The sequence below is a fragment of the Zalophus californianus genome, chromosome 12 (assembly GCF_009762305.2).
Source record: "Zalophus californianus isolate mZalCal1 chromosome 12, mZalCal1.pri.v2, whole genome shotgun sequence".
In the NCBI taxonomy this organism is placed as follows: Eukaryota; Metazoa; Chordata; class Mammalia; order Carnivora; family Otariidae; genus Zalophus; species Zalophus californianus.
The window spans coordinates 85,412,610-85,426,350 of record NC_045606.1 but is presented as its reverse complement, the minus strand read 5'-3'; the positions used below and the strand labels follow the sequence as shown (position 1 = coordinate 85,426,350).

The window sequence follows — 13,741 nt, the reverse complement described above, 5'->3', positions numbered from 1 at the left end:
CAACTTTCACAGTCTATCCCCATCCAAATACCCAGTATTTGATTATTCTCTGGATGCAAAATATATTCAACCCTTTCCCAAGGGAGACAACCCATCCCAGCACAGCACCATCCCAGCCCCAGCACAGCACCAAGCTCAAAGTCTAATATATCCAATTTTTCACAGTAATTTCTATATCAAGGTGAGGGGCAGTTGTCTCTCCATCTAGATGCAATGCCTCTTCATCAGGAGACTAATAAGACCAGTTATCTTCTCCAACATACCAATATTTAATGATAGAACATGGGACAGGAAAATAGAAATAAACACTCCCATTCAGAAAAGAGAATAATGGGACACAGCAGACACTGATCCATAGCAACTGCAAAATCTCAGAGCATTCTTCCCCATGAATGAGGAATATTCTTTGATTAGATCCCGATTCCACCTCCTGAAATGTTCTCTGTAGGCTCTGACACGACCCTCCAAGAGATTTCCTTTTCTCCTTATGCTCCTTGGCCAAAGCTGAAGTGTACACCAGAGAGTATGTTCTCCCTGTGGACTAAGCATGTTTCCCAGCATACTTCCTGGGGCACCCAGGTGTTGTTTTAAGATTCAAAGTCAAGATCAGGCCAGTGTTCTTTGGGCAGTATATTTCTCTTAAAACCTTCAGTCTCTGATTGTATGATCCCAGGCAGCACTAAGTACCAACTAACACACTCAAATTTCCTTTATAAATATTATCTCCTCTTTGCAGCATTTGTTTCCTTACCACCATGTCACTCTGGACTTATCTGAAGGTATTTCGGTCTATACCCTTAGTCTCCCTGCCCACCCCCACCCCAATACATTTTGTCCAATGGAAAGAACCTGGACATTTACTAGACGACATCTTAATACAACCAGAGATTTTAAAATGGATATGACATCTATAGTGTTGATGTAACCCTTGCTTACAAAACTGAATTTCAATCATTCTTTGTCTAAGCCTTTCTTATTTTTATTGTTTCATAATGAGAAACGTTTGCTTTTTCCAGCCCTAAAAGTGTTGCACACCAGCCCACTCTTCCCTGACTTCATCTTTTTCTTGTAATTTCTCACCAAACACTGTCAAGAGTGACTAACTTACCCAATTAATATTGTGCTTTCCAACCTCTTTTCTTAAATCTCCAAGTTCATTAGGTCAATTAGCTGCCTCCCAAATTCCTACAAGTGCAGTTTAAGAAAATCTCTCTCCACTACATAATATAAATGGCCATTTTCCAGCTGTTAGTAAGTTTCCTCACTGCACATTACCCAGCTACTAAGCCAGTACCATAGGTGTTTTGTTATAGGGTGCCCCTCCTAGGAGTACCCTCTAGTATTGATTTATATTTCAAACAGGATAGAGAGGCTGTGCTGGCTTGAAAAACTAACCTAAATCTCAGGGGATCAAATCAAGGTTAATTTCTTCCTCATGCTACACAACCATCTTGGGACACCTAGGGATTGGGCTCCACATTATTCTCACCCTAAGATGCTCACTGAGAGACCTCACCATCCAGAACAATGCTGGTCATTGTGGTAGTAGGAGAGAAACAGCAAGTCACACACTAGCTATTCAAAGTTTTCACCTGTAAGTGAAATGCATCACCTCCACTGATATCTCATTAGCCAGAGAAGTCATATAGTTAGGTCTAACTTCAAGCGGATGGGGCATGCAGTTCTGTCTTGTCCCCCGGAGGAGGAAAATGGAAATACTGGTGAGTGGTACATAGCACCAATGATTACCTTGAGAGACTCATGTCGACATGAACAGAAAGACTCAATACAAGCATGTTTCTTGATATGTAGTTTGTAATAACCCCCCCAAAAATGGGGGAACAAATTAAGTGCCCATTATTGGGAGAATGGATTAAAAAATTTGTGGTTCAGGGGTGTCTGGGTGGCTCAGTCGGTTAAGCATCTGCTTTTGGCTCAGGTCATGATCTCAGGGTCCCGAGATTGAGCCCTGCTCGGCGAGGAGCCTGCTTCTCCCTCTCCCTCTGCCTGCCACTCCCCCTGCTTGTGCTATCAAATAAATAAAATCTTTTTAAAAAATTAAAAAATTTTATGGTACATTCATTTTTCAATAATTTATTTTTTATCCTTTTTCAGATTTTATTTTTTTTAAGATTTTATTTATTTATTTGACAGAGAGACACAGCCAAAGAGGGAACACAAGCAGGGGGAGTGGGAGAGGGAGAAGCAGGCTTCCTGTGGAGCAGGGAGCCAGCCTGACATGGGGCTCAATCCCAGGACCCGGGGATCATGACCTGAGCCAAAGGCAGACGCTTAACGACTGAGCCACCCAGGCACCTCTTTTTTCAGATTTTAATTTTTTATAACACTGACTGAAAAGGGCAATTTACAGAATGTAACATGATGCTATTTGTGTAAAGTTTTAAACATATATAGCATTATTACATACCGTTAATGGAAATATATGTGACTGTTAAGTTGAACAAGCAAGACTCACGGGGATATTCAGAAAGCAACTTTACTGTTGTCTATTAATGCTCCTTTAAATTTATTTGGCGGGCGCCTGGGTGGCTCAGGTGGTTAAGCGACTGCCTTCGGCTCAGGTCATGATCCTGGAGTCCCGGGGTCTAGTCCCGCATCGGGCTCCCTGCTCAGTGGGGTGGTCTGCTTCTCCCTCTGACCCTCCCCCCTCTCATGCTCTATCTCATTCTCTCTCTCAAATAAAATCTTAAAAAAATAAAAATAAATAAATTTATTTGGCTAGACATATTCTTCCCCCACCCCAGAATGAAACTTGGGTAGTTCTAGTCAATAAATAATGTCTACCTTTGTGTAATCATTACAATTTTCAACTTTATTTGGTTACTCCTTTTATCAATTATTGCCATTGCTCTCATTATTAACGCCACAAAATAAACCACCCCAAAGCCCAGCGACACACAGAAATAAGTATCAATTTCTCACTCGCAAGTCTGTGGTGGCTCTGCTGATCTCAGCTGGGCTTGGCTCTAGGCTGTGAGTTCTGTTCAAGGCTGTTCCAAGTCTTTAATTCTTTAGGAACCACACTACCTGAGACATGTTTTCTGATGATGGCAGAAGTACAAGAGGGAAGTCCTGGATGCAAGCATATTGCAAGCTTTATTTGTGTGACATCTGCTAACATCCCACTGGCAAGTCACATGGCTGAGCCCAATACCAACAGGGTAGGGAAATACACTCTGGACTGGGGGCGGGGGCAAGTTTAAAGAATCAAAAGATCAAAAGCCACTCTCCCACTGTGCAGCTCAGGCCAGCTGCAGTCCAGCCATCCAGTGGGAAATGAGGCTGGCTTCTTCCTGCCTGCCCTCCCTGGTGTTTTTGCCCCTCCTCTTCCACCTTGCCAACCCTGGTTTCTGATCTCTCCGGGTCCAAGAAGAGGGAAGGAGGAGAAGAAAGGCACAGGAAAGCCCTTACTGGTCTAGTACTGGCATCACTGTCTCTGAGCCAGGAGATATTTAAGGTGACTCAAAAACACTCCCTTCTCTGGTTTTTCCTGAGTCTTTGAGGATCTTCAGAGTTCTGGTTGATGCCTTTCAGTTTTAAGGTGGGAGAATGGTGCCCACAGCTCAGCACTCACTGACGACAGCTGATGCCATAAACCCTCCTCAAATCTTAAATCCCCGACTCATTTATACTGTCATGGTGGATAAGGGTTAATGGTTCTGCAGCTGGTTTTCCTCTGTAAATTCTTTAACATGGCCTCACACTTCATCCTTTATCTGGATGCCTCAATTGAAACTTTCAGTTTACCTGCCATACTGATACACAAACCTATGTAGTAACAGTATAAAAACATGGAATAGACAAAACACACCAACTTCAAGATGGTTGCTATAGCCCTGGGGAGGGGTTAAAGAAAGAGAAGGGCATCAGAGAGAGACAGAGGGAGATTATAATGGTGAATTTCATGTGTTTCTGTGAAGGTGTTTTTAGATGAAATTAATATTTAAAATGATAATAGACTTTGAGGAAAGCAGATTACCCTCCATAATGTGGGTGGGCGTTACCCAATCACTTAAAGACCTTAATAGAAAAACACTGACCTCCCCCAAAAAAGAGGGAATTCTGCCAGAAGACTGCCTTTGGACTTGAACTGCAATATCGGCCCTTCCGTGGGTCTCCAGCCTACTGGCCTACCCTCAAGATTTTGAACTTCCCAAACCTCCACAGTTGCATGAGCCAATTCCTTAAAATAAATAGATAAACACACACACACACAGAGGCATCCTGTTTTTTCTGTTTCTCTGGAGAACCCTAATACAAGGACTTCTCTGCAGGAGGGCAAGGTGGAGCAAGATGAGCATCATAGCTGGGGAAAGTTTTCATTTTCTTTTCTTTTTATTTCAAAATCTGCCTGGGCAGTTCCTGTCTTTTGCCACAGTGCGTTTTATCCTTGGGTCAGGTTATGTTGCTTTTGGCCAAAGACTACTTCGAGACAAATGCATTCCTGGAAACGACATTGTAAATCCAATTGTCATAAAGTAAGTTGCACTTTCCCATGGAAACAATGTTATATTGAATAATAACAGCAGGAATAATACCAGGCACTTGCATAGATGTTTGCAGTTCAAAAAGGACTTTCACATACACTGTTGCCATTAATCCTGGAAGGTAGGCAATACATTCTCTTCATTGCACAGATGGAAGAAATTGAGGCTTAGAGAAGTGCTTTGCTCAAGGTCACATGGCTAATAGGGACCTGCCTAGTTCAGTGGCCTTCCCAATGTCCCCTTAAACCAAGTAAGGTCTCAGCTTCAAGTGAATAATACACATAATGAAAAGCTCATCAAATGCAAAGCTTCTAGAACTCAAGCCTCCACAATTGTTTAAAATTGTAAAATTTTACTCTTAAGTCACATAAAACAGGCAAATGAGCATACTGATTACCCAAGAGACCCGTGAACTATAAAGCAGGCATATAACACATAAATAATCATCATTACCTACCACAAAGCTACTTGTATCCAAAACTATTACACCATCTACATAAACACTTCATGGACAATCCATGAAACTCCACTGAGGGAGATGCAAAATTACACAGGGATTGCCTAAACCTATATATTTTTCCAATCCCTTTTTAATGCTTTTCCAATCCCTTTTTTGTTACTTTGATCTTCCTGAACACAAAACTTAAATTCATAAACACCGTGGCTGTGTCTGTCCAGGTTAGGGGTGGAGGTGAACAGGGGCCAATTTTATAAAATAAGGCTAACCTATAGACACCAAGAAGTAGAGGCAGAGAAAATGTGGGTGGGTGGGGCTGGGGACCCGGGAAGGTCAGGCAGACCCCTCTCACCAGGGCTGCAAGTGTTCCCAGAAGGAGCAACAGTCCCTCCTCCCCTTGCTCTGGCTCCTGGCATCTTCCACCTCCAACACTGCTTCAGCACTGCCAGGAAACCCCACTGAGGCCTCGGTCTTCTCTGCCCTTTGTCTCAGGGCTTTTTGACTGCAAGGCCTGCCTGGCTTCTTCCTCTGTCACCTCTCCCTGGGCCCCTTGCCATCTCTGCAGATTCAGCCAGTCTCCAAGCTCTGGGCTATTCCTGGTGGGCTGGAAATAATGGAGACCCTCTGGGGACTCAGCACCCATCAGCCTTACCAACTGTCTTGCTCTGCTCGTTCTACTATTCACTTCACTTTGCAAGCTTCACTCCCAATTCTGGTTCCTGCTCTACCTCCATGTAGAAGAAATGGCTATGGAAAGCATCTGGACCCTCGGCTTCCCCTATACCTGGGATTTGGGGCTCTTACTGCCTATTTGAGCCTACGGTGGCCCTTAGCATGCTGCTTCCTATAGATCATCAGTCAACTGAACCAGGACTCCAACTCATTCTTGTTCCTGCTCCCAAGAGCTGCCCAGGCTCTTTGCACCCCCAGTTCTGGATCGCCCTCCTGAAGCTAAATGAGCATGGGCAATTACCCATCGGCACCTGCCCAGGCCACTGGGCTCACTCACATCAGTGGGCTTCCCTTCATGCCCACTTCCCTGTGACAGCAAGGGACTGTCAGCATAGTCCCAGAGGGCAGGCATGGAGGCTTCTGTCCCACACATCATATGCTGAGGGCATCTTGGACCAAAACTGCCTGGGCAGTGGTTCAGGAAAGCAGCAAGAAGGAAAAAAGGACCCTAGTAGCTGGAGCTACAGAAGACCTAAAAAACATGCACATAAAAGATTTAAACCACCAGCCCCCAGGGGTACCTCGCTGGCTCAGCTGGAGGAGCATTTGGCTCTTAATCTCAGGGTCATGAGTTCAAGCCCCACACTGGGTGTAGAGATTACTAAAAAAAATAAAAATAAATAAATTTAAACCACTAGCCCCCAAACCAAGGCCAGTGACAAAGGGAACAGAATGGCCTGGTCTCTCAAACAGCCTCCGATTTTTATTCTTAAGGTCCATGTGAATTTCACACAAATTGAAATACAGAAGGAGGAACTCAGTACCTAGTGAAGAGGGTCACTTGTGTGATCTCCTTCTGCCCCCCAGCTATAAGGGTTAATTCCAGCAGGTCTGGGATTCACCTGGGACTGACCCTGGTTAAGGCATGAGCACACTGATTAATAGTGTTGCTTTATAACAATGCCCCCAAGGAGTTTGGGGTGTTTTGCACGAGCTTGTCAAAATTGTGCTTTGGTAGCAATGAGATTGATGATTTGCACCTGGTCTAGATGAGCACTGCCACCCACCCAGAGGCTCTGCCATTTGGAAGGGGTTATATAGTGAGGATATGCTTGCATGACAAGTTATAAGAAACCGGGGCCAAGAATCTGGGGCTCTGAAGTGTTCCATGTACCCACTGGTGATTCCTGATTTGAAAGAGCATGCCCTGCCACGGACCTTAACAGAGGGAGGCAATAGGAGCTGGGACTTGGCTTCCCTAGGCCCCTTGCCATGAGCAGCCTCTGGCTGTGATGGTATCTCTGCTTTGATGATGTTGCTATGCTATAATAAATTGTAGGTTTGCAAGCACTATCATTTTGGACCTCTAAGCCTTCTTCAGTAATTGAATCTGTTTAGCCGTTACTATTAGTGCATCCCCACTGATGTGGGTTGAATTGTGTCCCCCCCAATTTCCTGTGTGGAAGTCCTAACTTCTAGTAACTCAGAATGTGACCTTATTTGAAAGTAAGGTCATTGCAGATATAATCAGTTAACATGAATCATTACTGGAGTAGCCTGGGCCCCCAATCCAATATGATTGATAACCTTATAAAAAGGAGAAATTTGAACACAGGGAGAACTCCATGTGAAGACTGGCATTATGCTTCCACAAACTGAGCAATTACCAGAAGCTAGGAGAAAGGCCTGAAACAGATCCTTCCCTAGTGCCTTCTGAAGGAGCATGGTCCCACACCTTGATCTCCAAATAAATTTCTGTCGTTTAAGCCACCCAGTTTGTGGTACTTTGTTATGGCAGCCTTAGCAAGCTAGTACACCTGCTGGAAAGCTCTGTTCTATCCTTCACCATCTGCAACAAATGCTATAGTCAACTCAGGTGCCCCCTAGGTCCCGATGGGGACCTCCATGTGGGACCCTATGACTTTAACTCTCTTCTCCCCATGCAAATGTGTTTTCTCTTTTTTTTTTAAGGGAGCTCTGCCCTGAGATCAAGAGTCGCATGTTCTACAGTCAGGCACCCCTGTTTTCTTTTTAGCAAAAAGTGCTGTTACCTCCTCACAGGATACAAGGAGTTTGCCCATAGCATCCCCATGCTTGCCCAGAGCCCTACATACTCTGCTCTCCAAACAGGATGTGCTGGCCAGGCTCATAGTCAGCTTCAGACGAAGCAGGGCCTTAGAAATTAGGTCGTCCAGGGGTGCCTGGGTGACTCAGTCGGTTGAGCGGTTGCTTTCAGCTCAGGTCATGATCCTGGGGTCCTGGGATCGAGCCCCGCATTGGGCTCCCTGCTCAGCGGGAAGTCTGCTTCTCCCTCTCCCACTCCCCCTACTTGTGTTCCCTCTCTCACTGTCTCTCTGTCAAATAAATAAAATCTTAAAGAAAGAAAGAAAGAAAGAAAGAAAGAAAGAAAGAAAGAAAGAAAGAAAGAAAGAAAGAAAGAAAGAAAGAAAAGAAAAGAAAAGAAAGTCAGGTCGTCCAAACCATGCAATTTATGGCTAAGGAAGATGAGGACGAGCAAACGGGGATCATTTTCCCAGGGTTGCACACATAGCTCATTAATATATGGGTCGTGATAACAGCCCAGGAATTCTGGTGCTCAACCCAATGCTATTCATCGGTTCAATCCTAGATTTTTTTCTCCAGGGATGACTTGTCACCAGCTGCCCTAAAGTGTGTCTGTCTTGCTCATTAGAAGTTAATTGCCTTTAGAAGAGGGACCTTAATTGAGTCATCTTTGGAACCCCTATAGTCCTTCAGTGTGTAGGTGTTGAATAAATGTTTTGATTGATCAGAACATCACCTTCTGTTTAAAGCTAATACATCCAGGGTGCCTGGGTGGCTCAGTCGGTTAAGCGACTGCCTTCGGCTCAGGTCATGATCCTGGAGTCCCGGGATCGAGTCCCGCATCGGGCTCCCTGCTCAGCAGGGAGTCTGCCTCTCCCTCTGACCTTCTTCCGTCTCATGCTCTCTCTCTACCATTCTCTCTCTCTCTCAATAAATAAATAAAAATCTTTAAAAAAAAAAAATAAAGCTAATACATCCACAAGAGAGTAAGATTCTAGACCAGTGTTTTTCAAAGTGTGCCCCGGGGAACCCTTGCATGGGTATCACTGCTGACTTAGTTTTAAGAGAAACGTCCCCAGCTTCCACTGCAGATCATATATACTGAGAATCTCTGGTGGGGAAGCCTGGAAAACAGGCCCCAGGTGATACTTAATCCACAGTAAAGCCATGATTCTCAGCGTTAGCTGCTCATAGGAATCACCCACCTACAGAGTTTTTTTAAAATGCAGATGCCTGGGGGCACCTGGGTGGCTCAGTCAGTAGGCATCTGATCCTGGGTTCCTGGGATCAAGCCCCCATATCAGTGCTCCCTGCTCAACAGGGAGCCTGCTTCTCCCTCCCACTGCTCATGCTCTCTCTCAAATGCTCTCTCTCTCTCTCCCTCAAATAAAAAAAAAATTTTTTAAAGAAAAATGCAGATGCCTGGGGGTGCCTGGGTGGCTCAGTCAATTAAGCCTCCGCCTTCAGCTCAGGTCATTATCCCAGGGTCCTGGGATGGAGTCTGGATCGGATGGGCTCCATGCTCAGTGGGAGTCTGCTTCTCCCTTTGCCCCTCCCCCCTGCTCATGTGCGCTGGCTCTCTCTCTCTCTCAAGTAAATAAAATCCTAAGTAAAAAAAATAAAATGCAGATGCCTGGGTCCCACCCTGAGAGTCTAACTTAATTGGTCTGACTGCAGTCTAGGTGCTGGGATGTTTTGTTTTGTTTTTTTTAAGATTTTATTTATTTGAAAGAGAGAGGGGTGGGGGAGAGGAGCAGAGGGAGAGGGAGAAGCAGGCTCCCCTCTGAGCAGGGAGCCCGACATGGGGCTCGATCCCAGAACCCTGAGATCAGGACCTGAGCTGAAGGCAGACGCTTAACTGACTGAGCTACCCAGGCGCCCCTAGGTCCTGAGATTTTTAAGAACTCCCCCAGGTGATGCTCTGTGTAGGCAGGATTGTACCCCCTGCACTAAAGTTTGGGAGATTTAAGCATTGTGTTGTCAGGTAACCAACTTACCAGTTTGCCCAGGACTTCCCTGGTTTTAAAACTCAAAGTTTCACGTCCTGAGAACCCCTTTCATCTGGGAACAAGAAAACTGTTGGCCTCTCCATGCAATTAAAGATCAAGGGGATACAGATATGCTGTGTTAGTAATGCAGCAAAGGACTGAACCTAATGTTTTCCCAGTTAGTCCCCATTCCCCACCAGAGCCCAAGTCTGGCTTCCTCCATTTCCTTCCACGGAGAGGGCTCACAGGGACCTGCAGTTTTGCCGCAGGGTAGTGTCTGCTCCCACAGCTCTTAATCCTGATTTCCTGATAATTCAGAAAGCATTTCCATGTTGGCCCAAAGTTTCTGTTTCCTGTTCCCTCCCACACTATTTTTAGGTGTAGCGGACATTTCCTTCCTTGGCCTGCCTCACCCACCTCAGTGTCTATCCCAGCCTCTGACACCCAGCAGGCTGGGCCTGCAAGATGAAGTAGCTATTCCCTGGGTCTGGGACCCTGTTGCCCAGGGGAGCAGTGGAGTGCCCCGCAGGTGGTGCTGCAGCTACCCGTGACCACCTGCTCTCACTTGCTGGGGACCCCCTTCCAGGTAAAACTACTTCTTTGTTTACCTTATAAGCTAAAATAGTATTTTCCCATTTTTGTTTCCTTAGACCTGCTGTACCAAGCTTCATGTATCTTTATGCTTCTGTCTACAGCCTAAAGGCAGAAAAGCCCAAGATGATTGGCCAACTCTGCGGCAATCCCACAATGGATGCAAAGGTTCAGGCCTAAAGGTATGTCTTTAGCCTCTGTTTTTCAAACACCATCAGTAAAGCTCACAGAGATCTCATGAGGTGGTGAGAATCTCTATTTCCCAGGTGAAGAATCTGAAGCTCAAATAACTTACCTCAAGGTCACACAGTGGCAGAGCTGTCCCCCAATCCCAGTCTGACTGGCTGGAAGTCTGCCAGCATTCCTCAGCATTGCTCGTGGAGGAGGCTCTTTCCCCCCCAACTGCTCCCTGCCCCATGAAATTTAATACCACAGATACATACCCTCTATCTTTTTATGTACTATAAGGATACCTGTGCCTTATACATAAAAATAAGGCTTTCACTCCTGTTAAGAGTGCCAGCCTAGGGGTGCCTGGGTGGCTCAGTCAGTTAAGCGTCGGCCTTCGGCTCAGGTCATCATTCTGGGGTCCCAGCGTCCTGGGATCGAGCCCCGAGTCAGGCTCCCTGCTGAGCAGAAAGCCTGCTTCTCCCTCTCCCTCTGTTGCTCCCCCTGCTTGTGCTCGCTCTCTCTCTCTCTCTCTCTCTCTCTCTCTCTCTCTCTCTCTCCCTCTCTGTCTCAAGTAAATTAAATAAAATCTTAGGAAAAAAAAGAGTGCCAGCCTGGTTTGAGGTCTCACCGATTTGTTCTCTTACCTTGTAGGTGGAGAGGAAGAACAGCGAAACTGTAAAGAAGTTTCTTCCAGGGACGTCTGGGTGGCTCAGTCAAATGTCTGCCTTTGGCTCGGGGCATGATCCCAGAGTCCTGGAATCGAGTCCCACATCGGGCTCCCTCTCTCTTTCTTTCTCCACCCACCCCCCGACAAATAAATAAAACCTTAACAAAAAAAAAAAAAAAGCTTCTTTCAAACTAATGCTCCCCAGAACCCTAGTGTGAAGAGAAGAGATGGCTCACAAAAAGAGCTCCATGGCCAAATAAATACATTTGGGAAATGCTGAATGCAACACCACCCCACCTAGAAAGTCATCTTATCAAAATCTCTGAGTAAGCTACTTAAAAAAAACACTTTATTTTTACACCAGTGTATCTTAATTTGAGTTGATCATGAGTCAATAGCTCTTCTTCTTTCTTTCTCTCTACATTTGAAATTAATATTTATGCATTAATATTTATAAATTACTTTGAATTCATGTTTCCAGAGCATACTTTTGGAAATGTTGCCATAGATACAGAGCTGCTTTCTTTCCTGAAGTGAATCTTTCTGGTGATGTTTGGCCAAGAAGGTGGATAAGCAGCTTTTCCATGATTCAGTCAAGCCAGGCCAGCCAGTCCACAGAGCTCTGTCAGGCCACAGAACACACGGCGTAGACCCAGCTCTCCGTGTCCTACTCCAGCAAGGTGCAAGTAGCAGGCTGTTTTGAGAGCCACCCTCTCCCATGAAGCCACAAGCCAGTCACCTTGAAATCCACTGCCTTTTCTCCACTGTCCTATCCCAGCCACAGCCTAAAGAAGGGGTTATAAACCTGACTTTCCAGTAGCTTTATAGAAGTCAGACTCCTGAGTCCAACCCCAGACCTAATGTACTAAGATCTCTGAGCATCAGGATACAAGTTTTTACACAGATGAGCCTGCTGAGACCCATGCTTGTGTACCGCTAAACCACCACATCTTGAATGCCACCACGCCACACCAGACCCCGTTGGGGACCACAGCTTCAGTGCAGGTGGAGACCCCTGCTAACAGCCTCATGGAAGAACTTATCCTAAAGAAGTTTCCTACCCCGTAGTCAAGACCCTCGAGAGGTGTGTGTTTTGTTTTGTTAAAGGTTTTATTTATTTGAGAGAGAAAGAGTGCTCACATAAGCTGGGGGAGAGAGGGCAAAGGCAGAGGGAGAAGGAGACTCCCCGCCGAGCAGGGAGCTCCATCCCAGAACCCATGACCTGAGCCAAAGGCAGATGTCTAACCAACTGAGCCACCCAGGCGCCCCTGAGAGGTGTGCATTTTATTCATCTTTTTGACCCCCACGTCAGGCACAGTGCCAGGTGTGTGCTGAGCAGTTAGTAAATACTTGTTGCATCAGAAACAAATGAGTGAATGAATCATCACAGGAGCAGAGCAAAGACACCAACCCATTCAGCTGGCTGTGTCTTAAAGGTCCAGGGCCAGCTCTTAAGGGAGCCAGGATCAGTAGTTAAAAGCAGATCAATACCTGTACAGCACACCGGCCATTAGTCACAGTGTTTGTTTTGGAAATCTGCACAATGTAATTCTGTTAGCCTGCAGTAATTTCTTTGTTTGTTTTAAAAATCCTACTTAGGAAAAACAAAGCAGTTGTGTATTGTGTGGAGTAAAAATGCCTGAACCCAGTGACATCCCCCACCCACTCACTGGGGTCACCCAGTCACTGCCTGAAGTCCTGGCAGGGAGGGAAATTCCTCTGGGGTCCTAAAGGAACTGTTCCACAAACGGCCACCTGATTAGGAACGATTGCACCTGTTGTCACACTGATACTGTCATTCACAAGGGGCCTGAGATCTACAAAATCCTTTCGCACCCCCCCATCATCCATTTTACCCTCACAACTGCGCTGGGAGCCTGGCAGCTTTGGATTTATCACCCCCACTTATGTTTGAGAAGTTTGGGGGAACCCAGGGAGAAACCCACCGTCCTTGGGAACAGAGGTGGAAGAATCAGAGGGTGTAGAAATGAGGCCAGGGAGAGCAGAAACAAAAAGAAAATAGGAGAGGAAGCAACAGCAACAGCAACAGACTCTGGAAGAGGAAGGGTCCAACCTACAGCCTTGGTTGAGAGAGACTCCAGTCACCCTGCCACTCATGGCCACCAGGTGGCAGGCCCAGGCTGGCTGACCCGACCACGACCGTTAGAGAGTCCTGAAGAGTAGCCTGAGGCAGAGGAAGCTATAACAGGGTGGGAAACTAACAGGGACACACACATACCCCACACATAATCCACATACACACACCCCACACATACCACACATATACACCACAAATAACATATTCACACCCACACACCTAGACCACACATACCGCACACAGCACATACACACCACGCACATACCACACACACACTACACACACCATCCCTCACACCATTTTGGTAGATGCTAGCATCTCCTTTTTCCAGCTTATCTACCTCTTCCCCTCCCCTTTTCTCCTCAGTATCTACAAATTCCAAACTTCTCCTCATCATCTTGTCCCTAATACTCCTAGCCCATGCCTTTCTCTCCCCAAATATCAACATTTTTCTTTCCTCCACCATCCATTCCTCAGAGGTACAAATAAAGCCTCCCTCCAGCAGAACATTTTCTGCTTTGTCAA

The 13,741-nt window shown here is 45.9% G+C and overlaps 2 long non-coding RNA genes across 3 annotated transcripts in view; one reads left to right on the top strand and one right to left on the bottom strand.

The window, feature by feature from the left end:
- The window catches only part of LOC113911898, a 323,720-nt gene that overhangs the window by 279,922 nt on the left and 30,057 nt on the right, over positions 1–13,741 (bottom strand). The window lies entirely within an intron of this gene.
- Positions 10,135–11,265, top strand: LOC113911899. Its single transcript, XR_003516624.2, has 3 exons — positions 10,135–10,275; positions 10,385–10,462; positions 11,103–11,265. It is a non-coding gene; the product is annotated as an uncharacterized LOC113911899 (long non-coding RNA).